This window comes from Herpailurus yagouaroundi, unplaced genomic scaffold (genome assembly GCF_014898765.1).
Source record: "Herpailurus yagouaroundi ecotype Mexico unplaced genomic scaffold, PumYag 483, whole genome shotgun sequence".
NCBI classification, from domain to species: Eukaryota; Metazoa; Chordata; class Mammalia; order Carnivora; family Felidae; genus Herpailurus; species Herpailurus yagouaroundi.
The window spans coordinates 3,434,585-3,456,589 of NW_024412700.1; the positions used below are offsets into that span (position 1 = coordinate 3,434,585).

General features: G+C 57.8%; 1 long non-coding RNA gene across 1 annotated transcript; it reads right to left on the bottom strand.

The window, feature by feature from the left end:
• Nucleotides 1–4,824: 4,824 nt before the first annotated feature.
• Nucleotides 4,825–8,288, bottom strand: LOC121022943 (uncharacterized). Its single transcript, XR_005787181.1, has 3 exons — nucleotides 7,573–8,288; nucleotides 7,114–7,223; nucleotides 4,825–6,937 (listed from the first exon to the last, which is right to left on the bottom strand). It is a non-coding gene; the product is annotated as an uncharacterized LOC121022943 (long non-coding RNA).
• Nucleotides 8,289–22,005: the final 13,717 nt, after the last annotated feature.

Below are 22,005 nucleotides of genomic sequence, written 5' to 3' on the forward strand. Positions count from 1 at the left end.
CCCACCGCGCCGCTTTCCCAGGGACACAGTTGGCACTCCGGAGTCGGGCGTGTGCATCCAGGGAGGCAGATACTTATGAACAGAAGCTTTTACTCAACACGTGTGACATCCTCAAATAGAAAGTAGCTGTCGCAGTGAGGTCCAGGGCCCCTGGGGGCTGGCTGCAAGGCCTTCTCAGGGGGCAGTGGGCTCAAAGCTATTTTCATAACAGGAAGACATTATCTGCCCTCTCCAGCCTCATTTTCCCGTGAGCATACAGTGAGGTTTTGCAGCGGCCACAGGATGTGGCTGCCGAAAGACGTGAGAATCCAGACATTTGCAACCGCGTAAAACAGTCCACTCTTCTCGATAATGTTTTTTGTTTTGCAATGCAGTGTGTTTCATACAGACATATTATATATGTTAACATGTAATGGGGTTTATTTTTAAGTGAGTTACTGTATTTTAATTTCTCAGTTTTGATTTCTCTTATGGTAAATGTCAGCAGATGTAATCCACATCGGCAAAATCTCTTGGGATCTTCACAGGTTTTTAAGAGTGTACAGGGGTCCCGGGGTCCCCCAGCTTGAGCACTGATGCCATCGACGAGATGACAGTCTGTTTTGTGCATGTCAGTTCGTTACATTAAAAAGACAAGTTATAGACCAGCGTGCATAGCATGAGCCCGTTTGTACAAAGCCACCAAACAAACTATAAAAATAATTTGTTTAGTGGCATTGATGCATGCATGTGTCATCACAGCAAAATGTCCAGGGGCACCTGAGTGACTCGGCCAGGTAAGCGTCAGACTCTTCGCTTCTGCTCAGGTCATGATATTTCGGTTCGTGAGAACGAGCCCTGAGGTGGGCTCCACACTGGCAGCACTGAGCCTGCTTGGGATTCTCTCTCTCTGCCCCTCCCCTGCTCACGCCCTCTCCCTCTCTCTCAAAATAAGTAAATAAATAAATATTTTTTTAAATGTCTGGTAGGAAAGTTGGCCATGGTTTATGGAGGCTAATTTTGGGAGGAAAGCAGATAGAAGGAGGGGAGGAAGGACTTTTACTTTTTCCTACGTGTGTCTGTGCCGTGTGCATTTTTGTACAATGGGATGTATTCCTTTACTACATAGACTCTTTAAAAAAATTTTTTTTAATGTTTATTTCTATGAGAGAGAGAGAGAGAGAGAGCATGGGCGGGGAGGGGCAGAGCGAGAGGGAGACACAGAATCCGAAGCAGGCTTCAGGCTCCGAGCTGTCAGCACAGAGCCCCATGCGGAGCTCGAACCCACGAACCGTGAGATCGTGATCAAGCTGAAGTCGGATGCTTAACCAACTAAGCCACCTCGGCGCCCCCTCTTTTTTTAAATAATGGAGGGGAAGTAAAAGCCTGAGGAGGCTGGGCTGATTGGCGGGGGAGGCCCTGGGGAGCCCGAGGCAGGAGCCCGAGGCCAGGAGGCCAGCTGCCTGGAGCTTTGGGTCCTCCTGTCTGGACCTGACACAGGAGGGTGGTGAGTGGCACCGAAGCCGGGCTGCCTGCTGGAGACACTGCTTGAGTTGTCGGGGGGCCCCCGCATCTGCATTCGGCAGCTCCCAGGGCATCTGCCGTATGGAACCGAGCAGGGACAAGTCAACACCGCTTGTGCCCCAGCCGAGGCTGCTTCCCTGGGGCCTCGGCGACACGCGGCAGAGCCTGGGACCCCCCAGCGAGTCCCGGTGAGAGCCGTGCGCACCAGGGTCTGGGGCAACGCTTTGCACACCGCCCGGTGCAGTTCACAGGACGGGGCTGGTGGGTCCGTTCGCGGCGCGTTTCTAACTGGGGTCCCACCTTCTCTCGGGTGGCCGCTCCGCAGAGAGGCTAAGCCACTGGTTTCCTGGTTTGTTCCGTGCTGCCACGCGGTGTCCAAACTCTGGCCCTTGACGCTCCGTGCTAATGGTCTCCCTTGGTGATCTGGAACTTGTTGCCTGGTGTCACCGTGCCTCCCGGGCTGAGTACATCCCTGCACCGGCCGGACGCGCCTGACGGGGACATGGGGCTCCGCAGATAACTTCCAGCGCACGTGTCCCAACTTTAGTCTCAGGCTGCGCTGTCCCTTGAAGTGAATATCGATTTGGTATTTAAGTTCCGTCGATATGTACCTCCTAAGTCAATAAGGCTTAACGTTTATCTCCAGTGACGCTGGTATCTGCCTAGAGCTGATTCACACTCCCGGCCTGCAATCCTGCAGTCCGGAGGAGAGGAGTTTCGTGGGCCCGTCCCCTCCTCGGGCCGGGGTGCCCTGCGAGGTGTCCAGACCCCCTCACCCCACGTCGGATGCTTCCATCCGCGCGTAGGGAGAAGGGGAGCGGAGGCCAGTTGCCTCAGGTTGGTGACTGGCGAAACTTGATGAAACATGGCTTTTCCCTTTGGCCGGACGAGAAGTATTTGCACTCGCTTCCGCTGGTCCTGCTTGGAAGCAAATTTCCGGGGAAAGCTGCGAAAACAATCAGATGGCCTTAACGCTGGGACCAGGCAGATGAGGCCTCTGGTCCCCATGGGTGGGGCCCTGCGGAGGGAACCGGTCCCCACGGGAGGGCCCTGCGGTCCCTGTGGGTTTTATGTTTAATTAATTATGTTAAATGTTTAAACATTTAAAAATAAAATAAAATTAAATTAAATAAAATTAAATTAAATTAAAATTCAAAGAAAGAAAGGAGGGGGCCCCTGGGTGGCTCAGTCGGTTGAGCCTCCGACTTCGGCTCAGGTCATGATCTCACAGTTCGTGGGTTCAAGCCCCGCATCAGGCTCTGTGCTGACAGCTCGGAGCCTGGAGCCCGCTTCGGATTCTGCGTCTCCCCTCTCTCTGCCCCTCCCCTGCACGCGTTCTCTCTGTCTCAAAAGTAAATTTTTAAAAAACATACAAAGGGTTAAAGGCTGTGATTTTTAAATGAATTAATAAACATTGTTAAATGTTCTTGGCTCTATTTTCTAATCTAGAAAACTTGTCATTGGTAACCTCTAACGAGGCCGACATCCTTAGGTATAAGCCACACGAACCGACCCTCCTTGGGTCCCCCTAACTCCCAACCGTGTGAAGAGGTCCTGGCGCTGAGTGGGTGAGCCCCATACTCAGGACCACGGCTCTGCCCGCCCGCCCGCAACAAGCCACCACCTTGCGACCCTTGTCGCCTGTTACCGGGCCTCTCAGGTGAGGGAGAGAGCAGCACACACCGTGTGCCCTCCATTTCCCAGGCGCCGCGCTAAGCCCTTGGCAAACATTGACGAACTTGATCCCCAGGCCGCGCCATGAGGTAAGCTTTGTGTTTCGCCTCCCGTTTACACACGGAGCACAGAGACGTGAAGGCACCAGCCCTGGGTCCCACAGCTGGGGAGGAGCAGAGCCGGGATGCGCCCCGGCGGGCAGGCCGTGCTGCGTCAGACGCCGGCGTGTTCGTCACTGACGCTCACTGGCCCGCGTCCTGTCAGACGACACTTTTAACACTCTAAGAGCCGTCTCTGATGGCCGGCTCTGTGGTTTGCAGTCACGGAGGGTGCCACCGCCCGTGGCTGACAAGCGTGTGGTGCGTGGGCACTGGTTTGCTCGGGCGAATACACGGCCCGGAGTCCGCAGGCCCGAGACCAGCCCGCAGCTTCCTCCCGAGGCGCCGTCCTTGTCGTGGGGACGTCCGTCTGTCTCCGTCTTCCCATGGGGGACCTGCCCGCGCGGGCGCCCGCGTCCAAGTCCAGATACTGCTTGCGGCCACCCTGGTCCACTGCATCCGAACAAATGGCCCGCGAGGCCCCTCTTTCCACAGAAGGTCACCTTCGAGGTCCCGGGGGTGGGGGGCGTAGCGCGGTCCCTAACAATACCTTACACCGCAGCCATGCTTCTGAACGTAGTTCCTGCTGGTGGACAAGCCCTCGAAGGGGAGCGAGCCCCGCTCGGGGCCCGGGTGGGGAGGACGCCCCGGGCCCAGTTCGCCCCTGGGTTTGCTCCCTGCTTCCCTCCCCCTTGCCGCTCTCCCCCCCCCCCCCCCCCGCCTGCCACAGCGGGGACTTGAAGCTCGGTCCCGGAAGAGGCCACGGTACTGAGGCCGGCGTGGCAGCGGTGGAGTGACATGAGAACTGTTTCCGCATTGACCCCGGGCTCTGCCCACGCCCACGGAGGGGGGTCACCTCCCTGACGCCCGCATGGTTTCCCCAGGGCAGCCCTGGGTGACGTCTGGGTTTCACCAAGTAGTCCCTGCGGGTGTTTGTGGTAAGGCCACGCTCGTATTCCTACTCACCAGGGGGTAAACTGAGGCAAAATGGAGCACCCGGGCAGAGGCCAGATCACAGCCGCGTGGGGACGGCCGACTGAGGGGGCAGCCTGTGTGCTCTCGGTCCACACACAGGGTGTTGGCGCGGGGACGCTCCGCCTTCCACAAAATCAAGACGGAATAACGTGCAGATTTACAGAAGCGATGAGTTGAGCGTCGACCTCGGCTCAGCTCATGATCTCACGGTCCGTGGGTTGGAGCCCCATGTCGGGCTCTGTGCTGACAACTTGGAGCCGGGAGCCTGCTTCCGATTCTGTGTCTCCCCCTCTCTCTGCCCCTCCCCTGTTTGCACGTGCGCTCTCTCTCTCTCTCTCTCAAAAATAAATAAATGTAAATTTTTTTAAAAAATGTAGAACTCCACACTAGGAGTATATTATGTCTTTAGTTCTCACTGCCCCTTATTTTTAAAATTTTCTTACTGAGGTATAAAATCCATACAGCTAATCTTTCTTCTGAGGGGGCTGCAGAGGAAGAGAAAGAGGGGAAGTGAGAGAGAGAGAATCTCAAGCAGGACCCAGGCCCAGGATGCAGCCCGACGTGGGGCTCTATCCCACGACCCTGCGATCGTGACGGGAGCCGAAATCAAGAGTCAGACGCTTAACTGATTCAGCCACCCAGGCGCCCTGATAAAACTAATCATAATCGTACAGCTTGTACAACTACCATGTGTTTGGGAGGGAGAACGTTCCGGAACCCCAGACAGCTCCCCGGTGCCTTTATCCGTGACTGTGCCCCATCCCTCCCCGGGATTTAGTGACCAATGCTACACACACACATCCTGCTTTTGGGAAATCCCACACCATAACCGCCTGTGTGGTTTGTGCCGGGAAGGGCAGGCCGTTCCCAGCAGCAGACCGGTTCTCCAAGCAAAGGTCATGACCCTGCGCTAACAAAGATAAAGGTGAAAAGCGTACACGTTTCTGCGTGAGATGCAGACATTTCTAGACCTTTAAAAAACACCATTCCTTGCTTGAGGACTCTCCCAACTGAGCAGCCAGTCAAAAACTCTCTGGTACGAGGATTCCTCCTGTTGTTGAAATGGTAAAATGAGCTTTAATCTGCAAAATTTTAACCTACGACCACCTGCTCTAGCTATTCCATTCCTGAGGCAACCTCAGTCCAGCCGTGCGGGGCGCAAGGCGCTCCCAGAAGCCGGCCCCCACCGAACACGGCACGAGGGCGTCTCGTGGCACTTCTCCAAGTGAATTTTGTTCACACGCACCTTCCTTGACCAGACGTGGTTCACCAGGGTCCGCCAAGCCCCTAAATCCATACACATGGTAGGCCGTGATGACAGGGGTCCATCAACCCGAAGTCCTCTTGGCATTTGTTTCTGATTGTGAGGACCCGGCACAGACGTGGGCACCTGGACGCTTTCCCTCCTCTCTCGGTGCACGCAGGACATCCCCTCCCGCGACGCTCGGGTTCACGAGAGGAGACCGGGCAGAAAGACCACAGGCCATCTGAGGGCGGGACGGGGTCTTTTCATCTCTGAGTCCCCAGGCGGCGCGAATCCAAGAGTCGCTTCAGCCCCATCGATATCCACCAAAGGACTGATGGTCAAGACTGAGAGCCCGAGGACCAGGCTGGCGGATGGGGTCCTGGCGCCCGAAAGCTATGTCCCCCCTACCTGCGAATGTGACCTTACTTGAATATGGGAACGAACCTGGCGAGGTCTTCACTGACCCGACAAAGACCCCCGTCACCAAGCTCGCGCTCTCTCCCAGGAGGGTGGGACCTGGTGTCCAGAGGCCCCGCACAGATGCCCCGTTCTTATCCTGGGGGACAGCGTGGCTCCGCCACTCCGTTCAAAGTCTCAGAGCCTCGGTTCGGGGACAAAAGGCCCGAGGGCCCAGAGGATGCCCGCCGCCCTCACCGCCCTCACGCCCACTGCTCTGCTCCTTGGTCGTCCAGTTGGCCGGCTGCTGTCCGTCTGCAGGGGCCGTGGAGAACCGGGGGCCGCCCACCCCGGGCTCACAGGCCTGTCAGCACACGCCTGGGCCCAGAGCCCGTTCTCCCACGTGAGGGTGTGGGTGGCTGGACGGGTCTCGGGACAGCCCCAGCAGGGGTGAAGCAGAATGACTGAATTCAGTCTGGTTTCCTTTCTTAATTTGCATGTATTTCACTCACAGCTACCAACCTTGAATCTGGAGGGGACCCTAAGAGTCTATAGGGCTTGTGTATTTTGCCAAGCCCCTCCCCACCATTACCTGCTCATGACCTAAGGTAAGGGGGCTGGTGCTTTTAGCGGAACCTGGGCAGGGGAGGGGATGGAGGGGTCACAGTGGCTGAGTCAGGTGCCCTGTCCAGGGGTTCCCAGGCCACCAGTGCACAGCTGGCTTGCATCCCAGGACACCTAGTCCCGGGAGATCAAAGCCAGCTTTGAAGACCAATGCTCCCCGCCCCATCCTCTGCCCAAAGGTCAGACCCTGAGCTCACAGCCTCCCTTAATTTCTCTGAAACTTCCAGGCACAGATGCTGCCGTGCAGATTTCGAGAGTGTGAAATCCTGTTACAGCAGTAAATGTCAGCATGCCCAGGGGCTAGGATGCTTTCCAGGACTGGGGGGCTTCTAGCCCGGGAGGCTGGGAGATGGTGACACCACTCGTCTGGATCCTGAGGTTATTGGAGAAGGTGCCTATTTGACGGGCGACATGAGCTCAGCTTGGGGAAATGGGAAACAAAAGGCATCAGTTCAGACCTGATACAACACAGTCTGTTTGCAAAGCTGAAATATACACCAATGAAGCCTCCAAAATGAGTTACAAAGGGAGTTCTCTATGAATGCAAAACGACAACCAGGCTGACTGCATAAGCGCTGACAGAAAAGATGAACTCACCTGAAGGTTAGGGCAGGAATCCAGGAGGCCTTCCTGCAGGAGGAGAGTCTCAAGCCAGGTTTTATGGATTGCTGACCAGAATATTCCAAAATGAGAAGTACTAGCCAACACTGAAAAACAGAAGACTTTTATTCAGCTTTCAAAGGAAACACTGAGAGAGAGGAGAGGAGGGAGAAGGGGAGGGAAGGAGACAGAGACAGAGAGACAGAGACAGAGAGAGCCTTCTCATTTTGCTTGGGAACAGAGCACTCAGGAAACAATGTGGGATTTTTTCCAGGAAATGCCTTCTTCCTTTCTTTCCACTTCTCCCTAAGTAAATAGCCCAAGACCTCTGTCACGATGTTTGGGTAGCATTTAAGGCTGGTTTATTTAATTAGAGCGATGATTTCAGCCTGCCAGCCGGAGTCCGTGAGACCTCAGCCCTGCCGCCTCCAATTGGCATGGGGGGGACTCACTCACCCTCCGACCTTGGAGGGTCTTTTTATCCGCTTGATCTCAGCGTGATTAGTGAAGGAAGTTAGGCAGTCAGATGGAAGCCCAGGGCCACGCTGCCTCTCAGACACTCTTTAACAACCCTGGAAGGGTTTACAGAAATGAGCCTAGAAGGAATCAAGCGTGGCCATGAATAAATATCACCTGAGAACGGTGGGAAGACCTCACTCCACCTCTGGAAGAATGTTCCGGAAATCAGGGACAGAAGCGGCCGCAGGGAGGGGACTGGCTGGCTAGGAGGAGGGAAGGGGGCTTCATTTCTCCCCGTACTCTGTGCTCCTTCCCATAACGTCCCCGTGCACGTACCACCACGGGGAGACACGTTCCTTAATGTCTAGTGAAACACCTTGTGCTCCTGCCTTGATTCCGTGCGAGATGCTGATTCTGCTTTTCTGTGACAACACGCTGAGGGTGCTGGCAGAGGGGCGCCCAGGGCCTACTTTGCATGTTGTTGTGGCCCTTTTGTTTTTTTAATAAAAAAGTGTTATGTGTTTCCTTTTTTTTTTTTTTAAGAGCTTCTGAAACAGAAAGACCAGCTAATACTTCTGGCTACAACAGAAACCAGACTAACTTAATCCGGGGCGTCGTGCGTATGGGGTTCCAGAGGTGACTGCTGCTTCCCGTGGCAGGGTACTTCCAGGAGGGCAGAGAGGGCACGTCCTGCCTCGGGCGTCACTGCCTGGATGGTGGCCAGGACAGAGGCTCCACGCTTGCTAGCACACAAGTGCCCTGCGTGTGGCTAAGACAGAGCGGGAGGAAGAAGGGGTTGGGGGTCCAGAAGCAGGTTCTTTCTCATGGAACATTTTGTGGGGAGAGGCTCAGACTGCCCTTGAGGGTGGCGACGGAGTCACATCTGTTCCGGGCAGACCGCCTGCCCGGCTCAGTGGAGACACCCACCACATGCTGGGCAGTGCTGGGGAGATCATGCGAGAGGGTGGGGGGCTCGGCTCTGAGGCCCCCGCCTGGGAAGCCACCATGGGCGCAGGTCACAGCCAAGCAGGGGGAGCCGGTCTGCAGAGCTCGAAGGGGGTCACAGAGACACGGAGGAGAGCAGAGACAGACACAGAGAGAGGCAGATGGAGAAAGAGACCCAGAGAGACAGAGAGAGTCAGAGAGATTTGGACAGAAAGCGGCAGAGAGAGGCAGGCAGATGGAGACAGTGACACAGGGAGAAAGTCAGAGAGGGTCGGGGGGGGATTGGGGAAAGGAGGGGGTGCCACCCCCCAGCCCCAGGCCCCGGGCCCAGCCCAGCACAAGGGCCTGCTTCCTGCCCTGGGTTCCTAGGGAACCCCCTCCTTCTGCTAGATTCTGTCTGCTGAGGCTCCTGGGAGAGTGACAGTTCTTTTTAACCAAAGGCACCTAGCTTAAACCTGAAGTTATAACCAAGGAGACTGAGCAGTGATGCAGAGTCGGGGTGGGGGCCACCGGGGCACCCCCGTGTGCTGGGAAGCCTGGGCACTCAGGACAGGGGTGTGGGGTTAGCTCCAAAGATCCATTGCGGTGGCCATAAAACCGGCCGTGACACACCTCCAGGCGCATAATCACAGGGCCCCGAGCTTTCTGCAGCCACGCACCGCCCCCTCAGCCGGCCAAGCGTCCTACGCGGCTCCCAGCCAGCGACCAAGCACAGACGGAACACCGAGGGTGGCGGGAGGGCGATGAGTGCAGGGGTCAAAAGGCAGCGACCCCCAGTTACAGGATAAATAGGTCCCGGGAATGTCGGCACAGCACGGGGACTCGAGCCGATGACACTGTCCTGCACACCTGAAAGTTACTTGGAGAAGAGATCCTAAAAGTTCTCATCAGAAAAGTACAATAAAATTCGTAACTATGTGTGGTGATGGATGCCAACTAAACTTATATCCTGGTGATCATTTTCCAAACTCTACGTGTGCCAGATCGTTATGCTGTACGTGTAAAGCCAATACAGCGCGAGATGTCGACTGTATCTCAATTTAAACAATTAAACATAAAGCGCTACGACTACTACTGAGAGAGAGCAGTGAGGCTCGCCCCCTGGTGTGGACTGCTGATTTCTCCCAGGGGAGGGGGGCGAGGCTGGGCCAAACCACACCAGGCGCCCGGAGGCCCCGAGGCTCTCATCCCCTATGGACAAGAAATTAAGAAAAGCCTTGAGGGGTCTGGGGGGGCTCAGTCGGTTAAGTGTCCAATTTTGGCTCAGGTCATGATCTCGCGGTTTGTGGGTTTGAGCCCCGCATCGGGCTCTGTGCTGACAGCTCGGAGCCTGGATCCTGCTTTGGAGTCTGTGTCTCCCTCTCTTTCTCTGTCCCTTCCCCACTCTCACTCTCTCTCTCTCTCTCTCTCAAAAATAAACATTTTTGAAAATAAAAGAAAGAGGGGCGCCTGGGTGGCGCAGTCGGTTAAGCGTCCGACTTCAGCCAGGTCACGATCTCGCGGTCCGCGAGTTCGAGCCCCGCGTCGGGCTCTGGGCTGATGGCTCGGAGCCTGGAGCCTGTTTCCGATTCTGTGTCTCCCTCTCTCTCTGCCCCTCCCCCGTTCATGCTCTGTCTCTCTGTGTCCCCAAAATAAATAAACGTTGAAAAAAAAATTAAAAAAAAAAAAAAGAAAACAAAAGAAAGAAAGAAGGAAAGAGAGAAAGAAGAGAAAGAAAGAAAGAAAGAAAGAAGAGAAAGGAAGGAAGGAAGGAAGGAAGGAAGGAAGGAAGAAAAGCCTCGCCTGGCCCGTGGCCAGAGTGTGCCCATCCCCCACCCCAAACCAGCTGAACCACGGCCTTCGGTCCACAGCATCACCTCCCTAGGAGTCAGTCTGTCCAGAGGGCTCTTTCATCCACCTCGTCCCCTGAGTAAGTCTCCCGGTGCTTGGACACGGCATTGCGGTCCACCCACTCGCCGTCTTATCGCCGACTCCGGAGGAATGCTTTGTCAAGGTCAGCATCATGGATCTTCATAAAAACAGTTACATGCTGGTGGTCCCGGCGCCAGAACCTCCGTGACACACATCCGAAACGACGTCAGTCTAGAATGTTCCCTCGTGGGCGAGACGAAATACGGCGCACGTTGGATGACTCGGCACAGCCACTACGCACGGTCACCTCCACGTCCGGTCGCCACAAAGGCTCGCTCGCGAAGAAGGGGCGGTTCAGCCTGAAGACCCCGCACAAGGGAGGTGCTCGGGTCCAGCGTGGCCCGGTCCGACGACGGTAGGCCGCGCAGGCGTCACGAGTCAGAAAGGAGACGCGTGGACGCGGCAAGGGTACTCGGGTGGGAGGAGGGACTCCCTGAAGGTGGTCGACCCCCTACCGGCTCCAACAACAGCTAATTCCAGCCGACAAGCTCGTTGTGAAAACCGCAGCGAGGGCGCGACGTTCACGACACAGCATCGTTTCCCAGATTGGGTCCGTATCGGCTGCGGTCCGGGCTTGAGGAAACCCGGGAGGCGCCACCTTCCACCTTCATCCTGGGACCGTGTTGTGCCAGAAGGAGAGGAGACGGTGGGGTGTCCGGAGCGGCCGTTGAGGGAGATGGGCCAACACGGCTGGCTTCCGAGACTCATCCGCTCCCCGCAACAAGGCCGCTGCCCGTGAGCTGGGGCTCTGAAGCTCCATTTGCGCGCAGAAGTCACACGGGAAGATGGTTATAAAAACAACACGAGCTCCCCAGCCCCAGCAACTGGACGCGACGATTCTGCCTACTGACCACGCCCCCCACCCCGCCGGGATTCGGACGCTAGCGGCCTAGAGCGCACACCCCGAGCGCACACCCCGAGCGCTGGCCACGGGGGGCTGCTTCGGCAAAGCCACGCGACGCTTCTGTCCCATCAGCAGAAACCCAAACGGCATCCCCAAAGGTTGCTCTGTGGGGTCAGCACGGTAAGAGCCCCCAAGGGCATCCTGGTCCTGATCCCAGAACCTGTGGCTGCCTTAGGCGACACGGGAAGAGGGCATTCACGACGCGGTTGGCACCCCGGCGAGCTCGAGCACGGACAAGCGTCCTCAGCGACGACTCATTTCTTGCCAGTTTTATATCAACTCAGCGCAATCATACCATTAATATCGCTGGTGGCAGGAATTAGTGATGTCCCCTCCATGCTTGCCCGGAGGAGACAAGCAGAAATCTGGGAGGCGGAGCTGGCCCAGAGGTGGCGTCCCTGAACATTGACTGCGGCCTTTATGCAGTCCGGTCCTGAGAAGCCTTTGTAGTAACTGCCCTTCCGACCGTCAGGTGAGTCAACAGCCCCAGGGAAGCTGCGAGAAGCAGATCCTGGGCGCAAACCCTGGCTTCCTCACCTTTAATAATTAGCATCTCGTTTCTGACACTTAAAAATCGCCATCAGAAGGACTTGAACACACACCACCTGCCAGATAAGTTAGAGAGTTGCTTGGCAAATTTTACGTCTTCAAAAGTGATAAAGTCAACGTCAGATCGATTGGTGTCTGGATTATCGCAAGCTCTGAAATTAGCCCAGCGTGAAATCACGGGCCTCGTAAGAAAAATTCCAGACGTGTAACCCAGAAAGCATGTCTAGGATTTGTTTTTTTATGGCCATTTATTTTTGAGAGAGAGAGAGAGAGAGGGAGAGAGCAGGGGAGGGGCAGAGAGAGAGGGAGACACAGAATCCGAAGCAGCTCCAGGCTCCGAGCTGTCGGCACAGAGCCCGACGCGGGGCTCGAACCCACGAGCTGTGAGATCATGACCTGAGCTGAAGTCGGACGCTCGACCGACTGAGCCCCCCAGGCGCCCCTAGGATGTTCTGGTAAGAAGCGCTTTGTTGCTCTCTGACACGTTCTTCCCTACTGGAACTTTTTAGCCAGTCCACCAAATGTTTTCCTGACACGTTACCGAATGGAGACACAAGAAAGTTTTCTCTAAGCGGCTCTAACCTGACACCGGACAGACCCACGTTCCTTGGCTTCTGCTGCTCAAACTGTCTCAAGAATGTCACTGCTATATATAGTCGGTGACTGACTCACCAATAGTACGTGTGCTCTTTCCGTGACCAAGGGACTAGGAGGGGTCAGCAGGGGCTCCACGCGGCGGGCCAGCAGGCAGGTTTCTGGCCCGCAGACAGAGCCCCAGGCCACGTCCACGGAACGCAAGCCCTGCTTGGGCCTCTGGGATGTGGGCTTGTGCGTCCAGATGGGCTCTCACGGTCGGAGAAGGATCAGGGTCGTGTGCGGTCGGGGTAATTAGAGGAAACGGCCAACCCGTCACGAGGCCAGGGAGGCCTGCCATCGCAGACTGGTCTCCCAGCCTCCACGACCTCTTGGCCTGTCATTTAGCCTGGAGTCATAGGCCTGCACCTGCACCAGCTGCTCAAACTCTTACTCATCAGAGCACTGCATATAAAACTGAAAAGCAGCCACGACCCACCCACCAGAACGCCTCAGAAAGAAACCTGCGCTTGTGTGCACACGCGGCCGGCGCCCACACACCGAGACGCGATAATCGTGGAAAACGAGCCTCCCCTGGCTGGACTCTAATTTATCAAGCGCATCCCCCTGGGATTCCTACAACGACCCCACGAGGTCTCAGTGGAGGTGCTTCAGCTCCGTCTGAGGGCCCTGGGTGGCAATGAACCTGGACTCAGGCCTAGATCTTTCCGGCAACATCGCTGTAAGGAGAAAACACTGGACTAAGGGACAGGAAACAGCAGTTCTGTCCTTTAGCCACACTTCCTGCCATAAAATACACGTACGATCTCTTGTGATGCGTCCCCCCGCAGAGACGTGGCCGTGCAATGCAATTCTGGGCACCTGGGGCGGGGGGGGCTCAGTGAGTTAAGTGTCTGACTCTTGGTTTTGGCTCAGGTCATGATCTCGTGGTCGGTGAGTTGGAGCCTCGCGTGAGGCTCTGCGCTGACAATGCGGAGCCTGCTTGGGGTTCTCTCTCTCTCAAAATAAATAAAATAAACTTAAAAAAAAAAAAATGCAACATCCCGGACCCGACGCCCGAGGTTCTGATGGCCATCTGACATGGAGCCCAGAAACCTACGTTTTCAGCGAGACTCCCAGTCACCTCTGATGCAGGGGTCACCACGCACACCAGGACAACTGGGGGAGCAAAGGGACATGACTAATGATTAAGCCGGAAACCAGCTTACGGCGGAGACCGAGATGCACAGGCTAAAAGCAGCAGACCCCACACCAGCAGGAACACCCGAGAGCGTCATGGGAGGAACCGCATGGGCTGACCCCGAGCATTCTGACTCACACCCGTCGTCAGCGTCACGAGAAGGTTTATGGCCGGCAGAGGGTTAAAACTCAAAGACGAGACATCAGAGTACTGTCCTCTTTCCCGTGCGTGGGAATTATCGTCCAAGGCATGAGCTGGCTCTTCTGATGAGCTTATTATTTTGATTTTTTTAAAACTTTTATTTATTTTTGAGACAGAGAGAGACAGAGCATGAGCAGGGGAGGGGCAGAGAGAGAGAGGGAGACACAATCCGAAGCGGGCTCCAGGCCCTGAGCCATCAGCACAGAGCCCGATGCGGGGCTGGAACTCACAGATTGCGAGATCGTGACCCAAGCCGAAGTTGGACGCTCAACCGACTGAGCCACCCAGGCGCCCCTGATGGCTTATGCTTTGAAGCATCAGGATCTATCACCGTCCTTTCCATCATCACTGTTTCCGAGAAGAATTCGAAGCCACCACAGACTTTGGTCATCTTTCCTCACTGCAAGGTGTGACGCTTCCCGTCTCCCCTGTTGGCAACAGTCTCTAACACCCATTCTGCCCGTCTCCCTCCAGAGGTGTGGTTAAAATAGAACTGCCGTAGGGGGCCCCTGGGTGGCCCCGTCAGCTAAGCGTCCGACTTCAGCTCAGGTCATATCTCACGGTTCATGGGTTCGAGGCCCGCATCGGGCTGTGTGCGGACAGCTCGGAGCCTGGAGCCCGCTTCAGATTCCATGTCTCCCTCTCTCTCTGCCCCTTCCCTGTTTGCGCTCTGTCTCTGTCTCTGAAAAATACATGAACATTAAAAAGAAAAAGATCTCTAGTCCTGTGTTTGATTCTTGAAGAATTTGAGACAGCCACGCGTGCACACGGGCACACTCAGGGACATGCACACGCGTGCACACACACACACACACACACGTGGACACGCACACCCTACAAGCTCCTGCACGTGTAAACTCATGACCTGCCCCCTGAAGAGGTTCGCTCCTGCTGTTCCCACGGGGGTGCCCGCCACACCCGGGCTCTGGGCTCCAAGGCCCCCGGTTCTGGTCCTGGAGCTGCCACGGGACATTGGCCCTGTTTGTCACCCACACCGTGCTTCAGAGTCCCTTCTGCAGACAGGGTCACAGAGACCTATGCCCAGACCCAAGATTAAATTAAAGAGTCCACGAAAAGTATGCCACACGGTGCCTGGAACGCAGCATTGAACTTGCCTTAGCGATTATTACGAGCTGTGGGATCACCGTTTGCTAACCCGTGATCTAATATTCTGCCTTTTGTCCCCTTTGATGGGTGTGACGTTAAGATCCTGAAAGAAAGTGGAGCCAAGGGTCTGCCCCCTTCCGGAAGACAGGCCGCGTCCCCGTGCGTGCCCCCCGCCCCCCACGTGAGTCCAGGGCCCCCCTCGTGAGCAGAGCCCCGGTCCCGTCAGCTTCCAGCTGGGGCCTCGCACGCACGCACCCCCAAGACTGGCAAACCCTTGCCTTCCCCTCCTTGGACTTGGATCCCCGAGAGCTGCCCTGGTCCCGGCAGAACAAGAGCAGCGGGCTGAAGAGAGAATTAACACTCCCCCCAGTCACGGGCAGCTGGCTCTCAGTCCGCGGTGTTTCGATCGCCCACCTGCCAGACTCACCCCGGTGCCGCCGTCCAGACAGAGCGGCTCCTGGCCCGGGAGGGTGTGCAAGGAGCAGGCCACTGCTGGCGTGAAAGCGTCGTGACGTGCCAATTCAACTTCTATCAGCACTTGTAACGGGAAGCAGGTGGGGAGTCTCCGGGGCCGCAGGGCCTCCGCGAAGTCCAGTGCTCACCCTTTTGCACACACAGCCCCTGCCACCCCCCCAACCAGGGATTTAATCGCCCCAGCCACGGCTAAGGGAAGCAGAAGGTTCCACAGAGTCCCGTGCGGCCCACTGGCTTCCGAGCTCCGGCCTCTCTCGGCCTCTCTCCCTCTTGCCACTCAAGACAGAAAATGGCGACTGTGTTCCAGGGACTCTGCGTCTGTCCCGGGGTGGGCAGCCTGAGAGCAGCTCCCCTGGGCAGGTCTCCCCCCCCAACAAAGCCCACCCCCACCCTACATAGCACCCGGAGGGACAAGCCCAGGCAGGTGGTGAGGAGGAAGGCCTGGCTTCTGTCCCTGTGCATCAAAGGCCACTCCTGCCGTCCGGCCCGTCTCCCCATCTGCAAAGCGTCCCCTCCAAATGTTGTATCTGGGGTGTCATGGTCTGAACGGCAGGTACCGTCAGGCCCTCGGAGAGGCTGAGGGGGGCAGTCCCAGTGGCCCAGCCATGACGCAAGGGGACACCGTGATGGGAACCTCACTGCCCATCTGACTTCCCTCCCCTCTATCACCAGCAGTGACGTTCCGGGGACTGACCTATGTCTAGGGCTGAGTCCCTTCTTTTCCTGATTGGTGGGGGACTGCACCGTCCAGCGGAGATCCAGGCTGAGCGCACGAGACGCTCGCCAAGGTCCGGAAGGACGGACGGTCACTGGGCGGCCCTGACATCTGCCCTCCAACGAGAGGGACCCAGCCTTCAGGAGACACTGACAAGGTCAGCCAGCAGCCAGCGAAGAGCGGACAGGCTGGGTCCTCGGTGATAAGACGTGGCTTAGCTGCTGGACGAGCCAACCCTGGAGCCACTCTGTCTGAACCCCCAGTTCTGTAGACCCCCAATTCCTGACCGTTTAAGCCAGCTGAGCTCCTACTCTGAGGGGCCTTACGAAGTTTTGTCTTTCTTTGAATCTCCACAGAGTTCGGCCCAGACGCTGCGAGATGTTCACGCACGGGGACCAGGGCAGGACACGAGCTCTCTGAGACGGTGCCTGACGCATCAGTGAACACCCATCAGTGCCTGCAGGGTGGTGGACACTAGGCTGATGCCTTCCACGACCCCTTCAGTTTGCCGGGGCGCCATCACAAAGTGCCACACCCCAGGGGGTTAGACTACAGAAACGTATCTTCTCCCAGCCCTGGGGGCCGGGAGTCTGAGATCACGGCCTGGGCAGGGCTGGGTCCCCCCGGGGCCTCTCTCCTTGGCGTGTGGATGCCGTCTTCTCCCCGTGTCCTCACACGATCGTCCCTCTGTGTGTCTGTGTCCTGACCTCTCCTCATAAGGACACCGGTCACACTGGAGCAGGGCCGCCCTCCTGACCTCACGTTACCTGAACCGGCTCTTTAAAGTCCCTCCCAAACGCAGTCACATCCTGGGGTCCTGGCAGTTAGGACTTCACTATGTTCATTTTAGAGGGACACATTTTGGCCCACAGCGAGTATTACATCATTTTAACCTGCCCAGAAGCCCTGCAGAGCCTGACTCCCCAGTGCTCTACAGGGACGCGTCTTGCCCGGATTTCCGCGGCCGGTAGTGGGCCAGCCAGGACTCCCAGAGACACCTCTTCCCTCCGACCCCAGAGCAGCCAAGGCCCATGTTGTGGCAGAATCCCAAATCTGCTTCACAAAATGCTCTGTGAGTCCCGAGTGCTCCGCACCTCGCAAGGTGCAGAAGAAAATACGAGGAAACCCGGGAACGGCCCCTTCCCCTCTGGATGGTCACCGTGTCACTGGGGTGCTGGTCTCACACTCTGGGAAAAACAGAGACGCCATTCTCGCTTCTCTCCTGAAGCACACGCCTCTTCGTCGGGGAAACGATTCGAGACTGCTTGGCTCAAGGACCTTGCACCCCACCTCTGGTCACAGCCGGCTGGCCAGAGCTGGAGTCTGTCCCAGCTGCCAGCTGTAACTCCTGGTCCCCTGGGAATAGGTCACCGGCCCACGGTTGGACCAATCAGAGCCCTCCCCCAGGGGGAGAGAGGTGAGACCCCTCCCTCGTGGCAAGGCAGGGAGAGGGGAGGGACGGTGGGGGCGGCCAGCCAGCGGCCTCGTCTCCAGCCTCGTAGGAAAGGCGTCTGCGAGAGCCAGGCCACGCTTAGGGAGAGGCTTAACGAAGGCAACAACCCAGGTGGGGAGACAGCCTGCAGCTGGAGAACCTTATCCCCGGGGTCCCTGAGGGCACCTGTCCCCTACCTTTCCTGGGGTTGCTTTTCCACAAACTCATAGTCTCCCCAGCAAGGGGACTGCTGCCTTCAGGGACACAGGACCTGGGTGCACAGCCCACATTCCAGGCTGCCCGCTGGGCTGGGTTTCGGGCGGTCACGATTAAAGACTCTGGGGCTCCCGGTACCGGTTGTCCCCCTGAGTGTGGTCTTCGCTCCTGTTATGGTTAGATTGTGTCCCCTCCCCACCCCCCAGAAATTCATACATCAGAGTCCGAACTCCCAGAACCTCAGAGTGTGAGCTTGTTTGGGAACGGGGCCATTGAAGACGTGGTCAGTTACGATGGGGTCCTGCCTAACCCGCTCTGACTGGCTGCTTACGAAAAGAACGTCACGTGAAGACACACAGAGGGAAGACTCGGGACGACATAGGAAAATGCCACCTAGGAGCGGAGGAACGCCAGGAGGAATGGCCAGGAGCCGGTGCGGGGGGGAAGGGGGCGCTTCAACCCGCACTCGCGGACCTCTAGCCCCCAGAACCAGGAGACAACAGTTCACGGTGCCACACCTCTCCGTGAGCGGCAGTTTATTGAGGTAGCAGACGTGCAACTGCCACACCTGCCTCCGGGTCCGGGGTCCGGGGTCCGGGGTCTGGGGTCTGGCTCAGGGCATCATCTAAGAGGCTGGGGAAAATCTCTCCCCACCACCGCACTGGGCACCTGCAGGGAAGTTGCGAGGACAGGTAGTTTTGAGGAAGGACTGGGTGGGATGCTCACAGGAAAGGAAGGGCCACGAGTATGTCACAAACTGAGGGCCGGGCTTTGGACACCTTAGGGGAAGGACAGGAGAAGTGGGGAAATAGCAGCGAGGCCAAAGTGAGGGGGTCCAGGTGGCTCACCACCGCTGCACCTGTCTCACTCCCCCCGCCCCGTGGCCCCGAGGCACAGCCAAGGCGAATCCTTCGCGTTCACAGCCAACCGTTGCGAGAAGGTCCCCCGCAGCAGCCTGACGCCCTCCCTCCCCTCCCCCCGCCCCCGCACTTGGAGTCCTGCACTCACTGTTGAATTGCAGGGGTGGGGAGGGCCGGGCTGACGGTTCCTTCCCTCAGGGTCAGCCAAGTCTCATGACAAAAGCTGGCATGACTTAGCGAGCTTTCCAGAGTGGCACCACCTTCCGGAGGGGGTGTTCCCGCTTTGCACCGGGTGACCGCCACATTTCCCCAAACACCGTTCCCACACTTGGCTCGTCACAGTGGGGAAGCGTTGCACAACCGACAGCAGATAAGAACAAGCCGGCCTCTCCGAGCACAGGGGCCGCTGTGTGCAAATCGGGGCGAACGCGAGGGCAGCGCGGGGAAAGGGGCAGCGGGCGCGTGTCTGAGCTCCCTGCAGGGGTCTGCTCGCAGCCGGACAAACCCACAGCCCTGGAGCCCGCTGGTTCCGCAGCGTCGCCAGGCAAAGGGGCCCTTTGAGAAAGACTGATTCACGGGGTCGGTTCTGCAAGGAGCGTTTGGAAAACAAGAAGCCTGGGACTTAGAAATCACCGAGGCCCACGCGCACGGGTCCGGCGGGCTCGCATTTGTGCGCGGCGGGCCTCACCAGGAGACCCCGGGAGACGGAGCAGATCCCCGCAGCGGGAGGAAAAGGGGCTTTCGCAAAAGTGTCCCCAAAACGTTCACTCTCAGATACATCCGTGCTTTTAACACCAACCCTGCAGAGGAAAGTCGCCTCTGTGCTTCGGTCCCCAACCTCCACCCTGCACGTAACGTGTCAACTCGCGGCGGCCGCGGAGAAGTCGCTGCCGGTGTTAGCGGTGAACGGGCATTAACAAAGCTGTCACAGCAAACCCAGGAGCAGCGGCGGAATTAATTTTTCCTTCATTAATAATGTCCTAATTTGCATGATTAATATGTCATGGTCGATAAACACAGGCAGCGACGAATGAAATCACTGAACAAAAAATGCCACCTGCTGAGCAAAAAGCATAAGTAAATGACTTAACACAGCCAAGTGAGCAGGAGACACTGTATTTCCCCAAAAACAATGTTCGAAACGCCCGAAGTGTCACCATGATAGGGAGAACTGGTTGAGGAACACAGAGACAATCATTCCAGACGTTTCCGTGGAAGGACAAGCCCCAGGGCATTCACGGCTCTGACAGGTCGCCACAGGACAAGGCTGACTCGCGCCAGCTCGCTGGCCTCCTCCCTCACCTTGCCCTGCTTCCTGTGCCAGGCCCAGGCCACGGGGCAGAACATTCCAGGCCACAGTGGTGCCACGTCTCCGACCAGCCGCACGCCTCGGTGATTTGGGCCCGGAACTAGGGAACGGGGCTGTTGCCAAGGGCTCGAGTGGCTACAGGGAACAGCAGGGAAAGGGAAACTGACAAGACCCGAAGTGGCCCCAGATGCATTGGCAAGACCCTTCGTGGACACCGGCCCAGTGCCGGACGCAGAGCCAGGAGCCGGGGGGGTGGGGCGGTGTTCACACGTGGGTCCCGGGTGCAGACGATGATGGCCTGAAATCCTGGACGGCAGAGCAGCCATAGTGGCGGGCAGCCCGTGCAACAGAACTTCCCGCAATGATGGGAATGTTCTAGATCTACAACGTCCAGGGTGGCAGCCACATGCGGACCGAGCACCCGAGAAGTGTCCGGGGTGAGTCAGGATCCTCGACAATCCTGGACTGGGTTGCCTGGTACATTCCATTTCCGTTAACGCAGATCTGAACAGCCACACGTGGCTGGTTGCTCTGTACCCAGCAGGGTCTGGAAGGCTGTTCCTGCACCGGCAACCAGGGCGGCACGGGCCCCACAGCCCTTTCCTGGCTGTGGCCCTGAGAGACACATTCCCCCCCCCACCCCCGGACTTGTTCGTCTGCCGCGCGAGGGGATTGGACGAGCTGATCCCCGGGGTCCGCCTGCTTCCTCCCTCAAATATCTGAACACGCTGCTCTGTTCACATTTTAGCATCACCCAAAGCCTTCGAGGAGTCTCCGCTGCTTACCAAACCCTCCTCCCCAGGGGCCCCCTCGGGTCCCTGTCACCCCACCCAGTCCTGGCGGGAGACCCGCCTTGACTCCGAGCCCCGCGGCCTCCTCTGACCAGCCGCTGGCGGTGGCCCGTGCGTAGCCCCGGCTTGTTGATCCCCGGTGCTGTTTCCGTGCATCGACGTTGCCACATCGTGGTGGCAGCAAATGACACGCTAGAGCTCCTGTGCGTGCGTGACCCCAGGCAGCAGGGGCAGGTGAGGTGTGGGGTCCCGTCCTCCCCCCGCCCCCCGGCAGAGGCACGGCCCCGGGAAGCTGCCAGGCTTCTCCAAGTCTGGGTCCCGCGGGTCCGGACGAGCAATGCCCCCCACCCCTCGGGCTGGATGGGAGCCGAATCCAAGCCGGGCGGGAGCTCCCAGCGGGGGCCAGGGCTCAGCAGGTCCTCAACCCGTGGGGGCCTCCGTCTCACCCCCAGACGGCGTCCGTTCCTCCGCCCTCCAGCAGCTCACAGCGGATGATGGGAAACTGTTGCTGACCACGGGGGCGGGTAACCCACAAGAAGCGGTATCGCAGATGGTTTTCGTCTCGGGCTCATTTAGTGAACTGGACCGCGCTTGTGGCGGAATAAAATTGTAAGGATGCTTTCCCCACTACCTCTTCTCTGGATGATCTGTGTCTAATCACCTCTCTTTGCTTTTGTCATCCTTCTCATCGAAGAAAGAGGACAAGGAGGAGGAGGGGGAGGAAGGGGAGGAGGGAGGAGAGAAGGGGGAGGAGGGGGAGGGGAGGAGAGGAGGAAGAGGGGGAGGAGGGGAGGAGCCAGAGGGAGGATGATGAGGAGGGGAGGGGCAGGAGGAGGAGGAGGAGGTGGAGGGGGAAGAGATACGGGGAGGGGACGGGAGCAGGAGGGGGAGGAGGAGAGAGAAGACAAGACGCATGTGGAGGGAGGGGTCCTGGAATAGCCTGTGCGTGCTCCAATTCTGGGGGCAGTGATACTGGCTGCCGGGGGACACGTGTGGTCCCCGATCCCGTCCCCCGGCCCCAGGCTCCAATAGTCCGCCTGACTGGCTGTTAATGGACTGCAAGTTGCGTCCTCTGTGCCCTCACCCAAAGTTCCTGTGTGGAAGCCCTAACCCTGATGTGTGGGTGTTGGGGGGGGCGGTCGTTGGGAGGCAGGGAGGTTTAGGTGAGGTCCTGAGGGTGGGGCCCCCATGACGGCGTCAGTGCCCTTACAACGAGACCCCGGAGAGCACTCAGCGTCGATC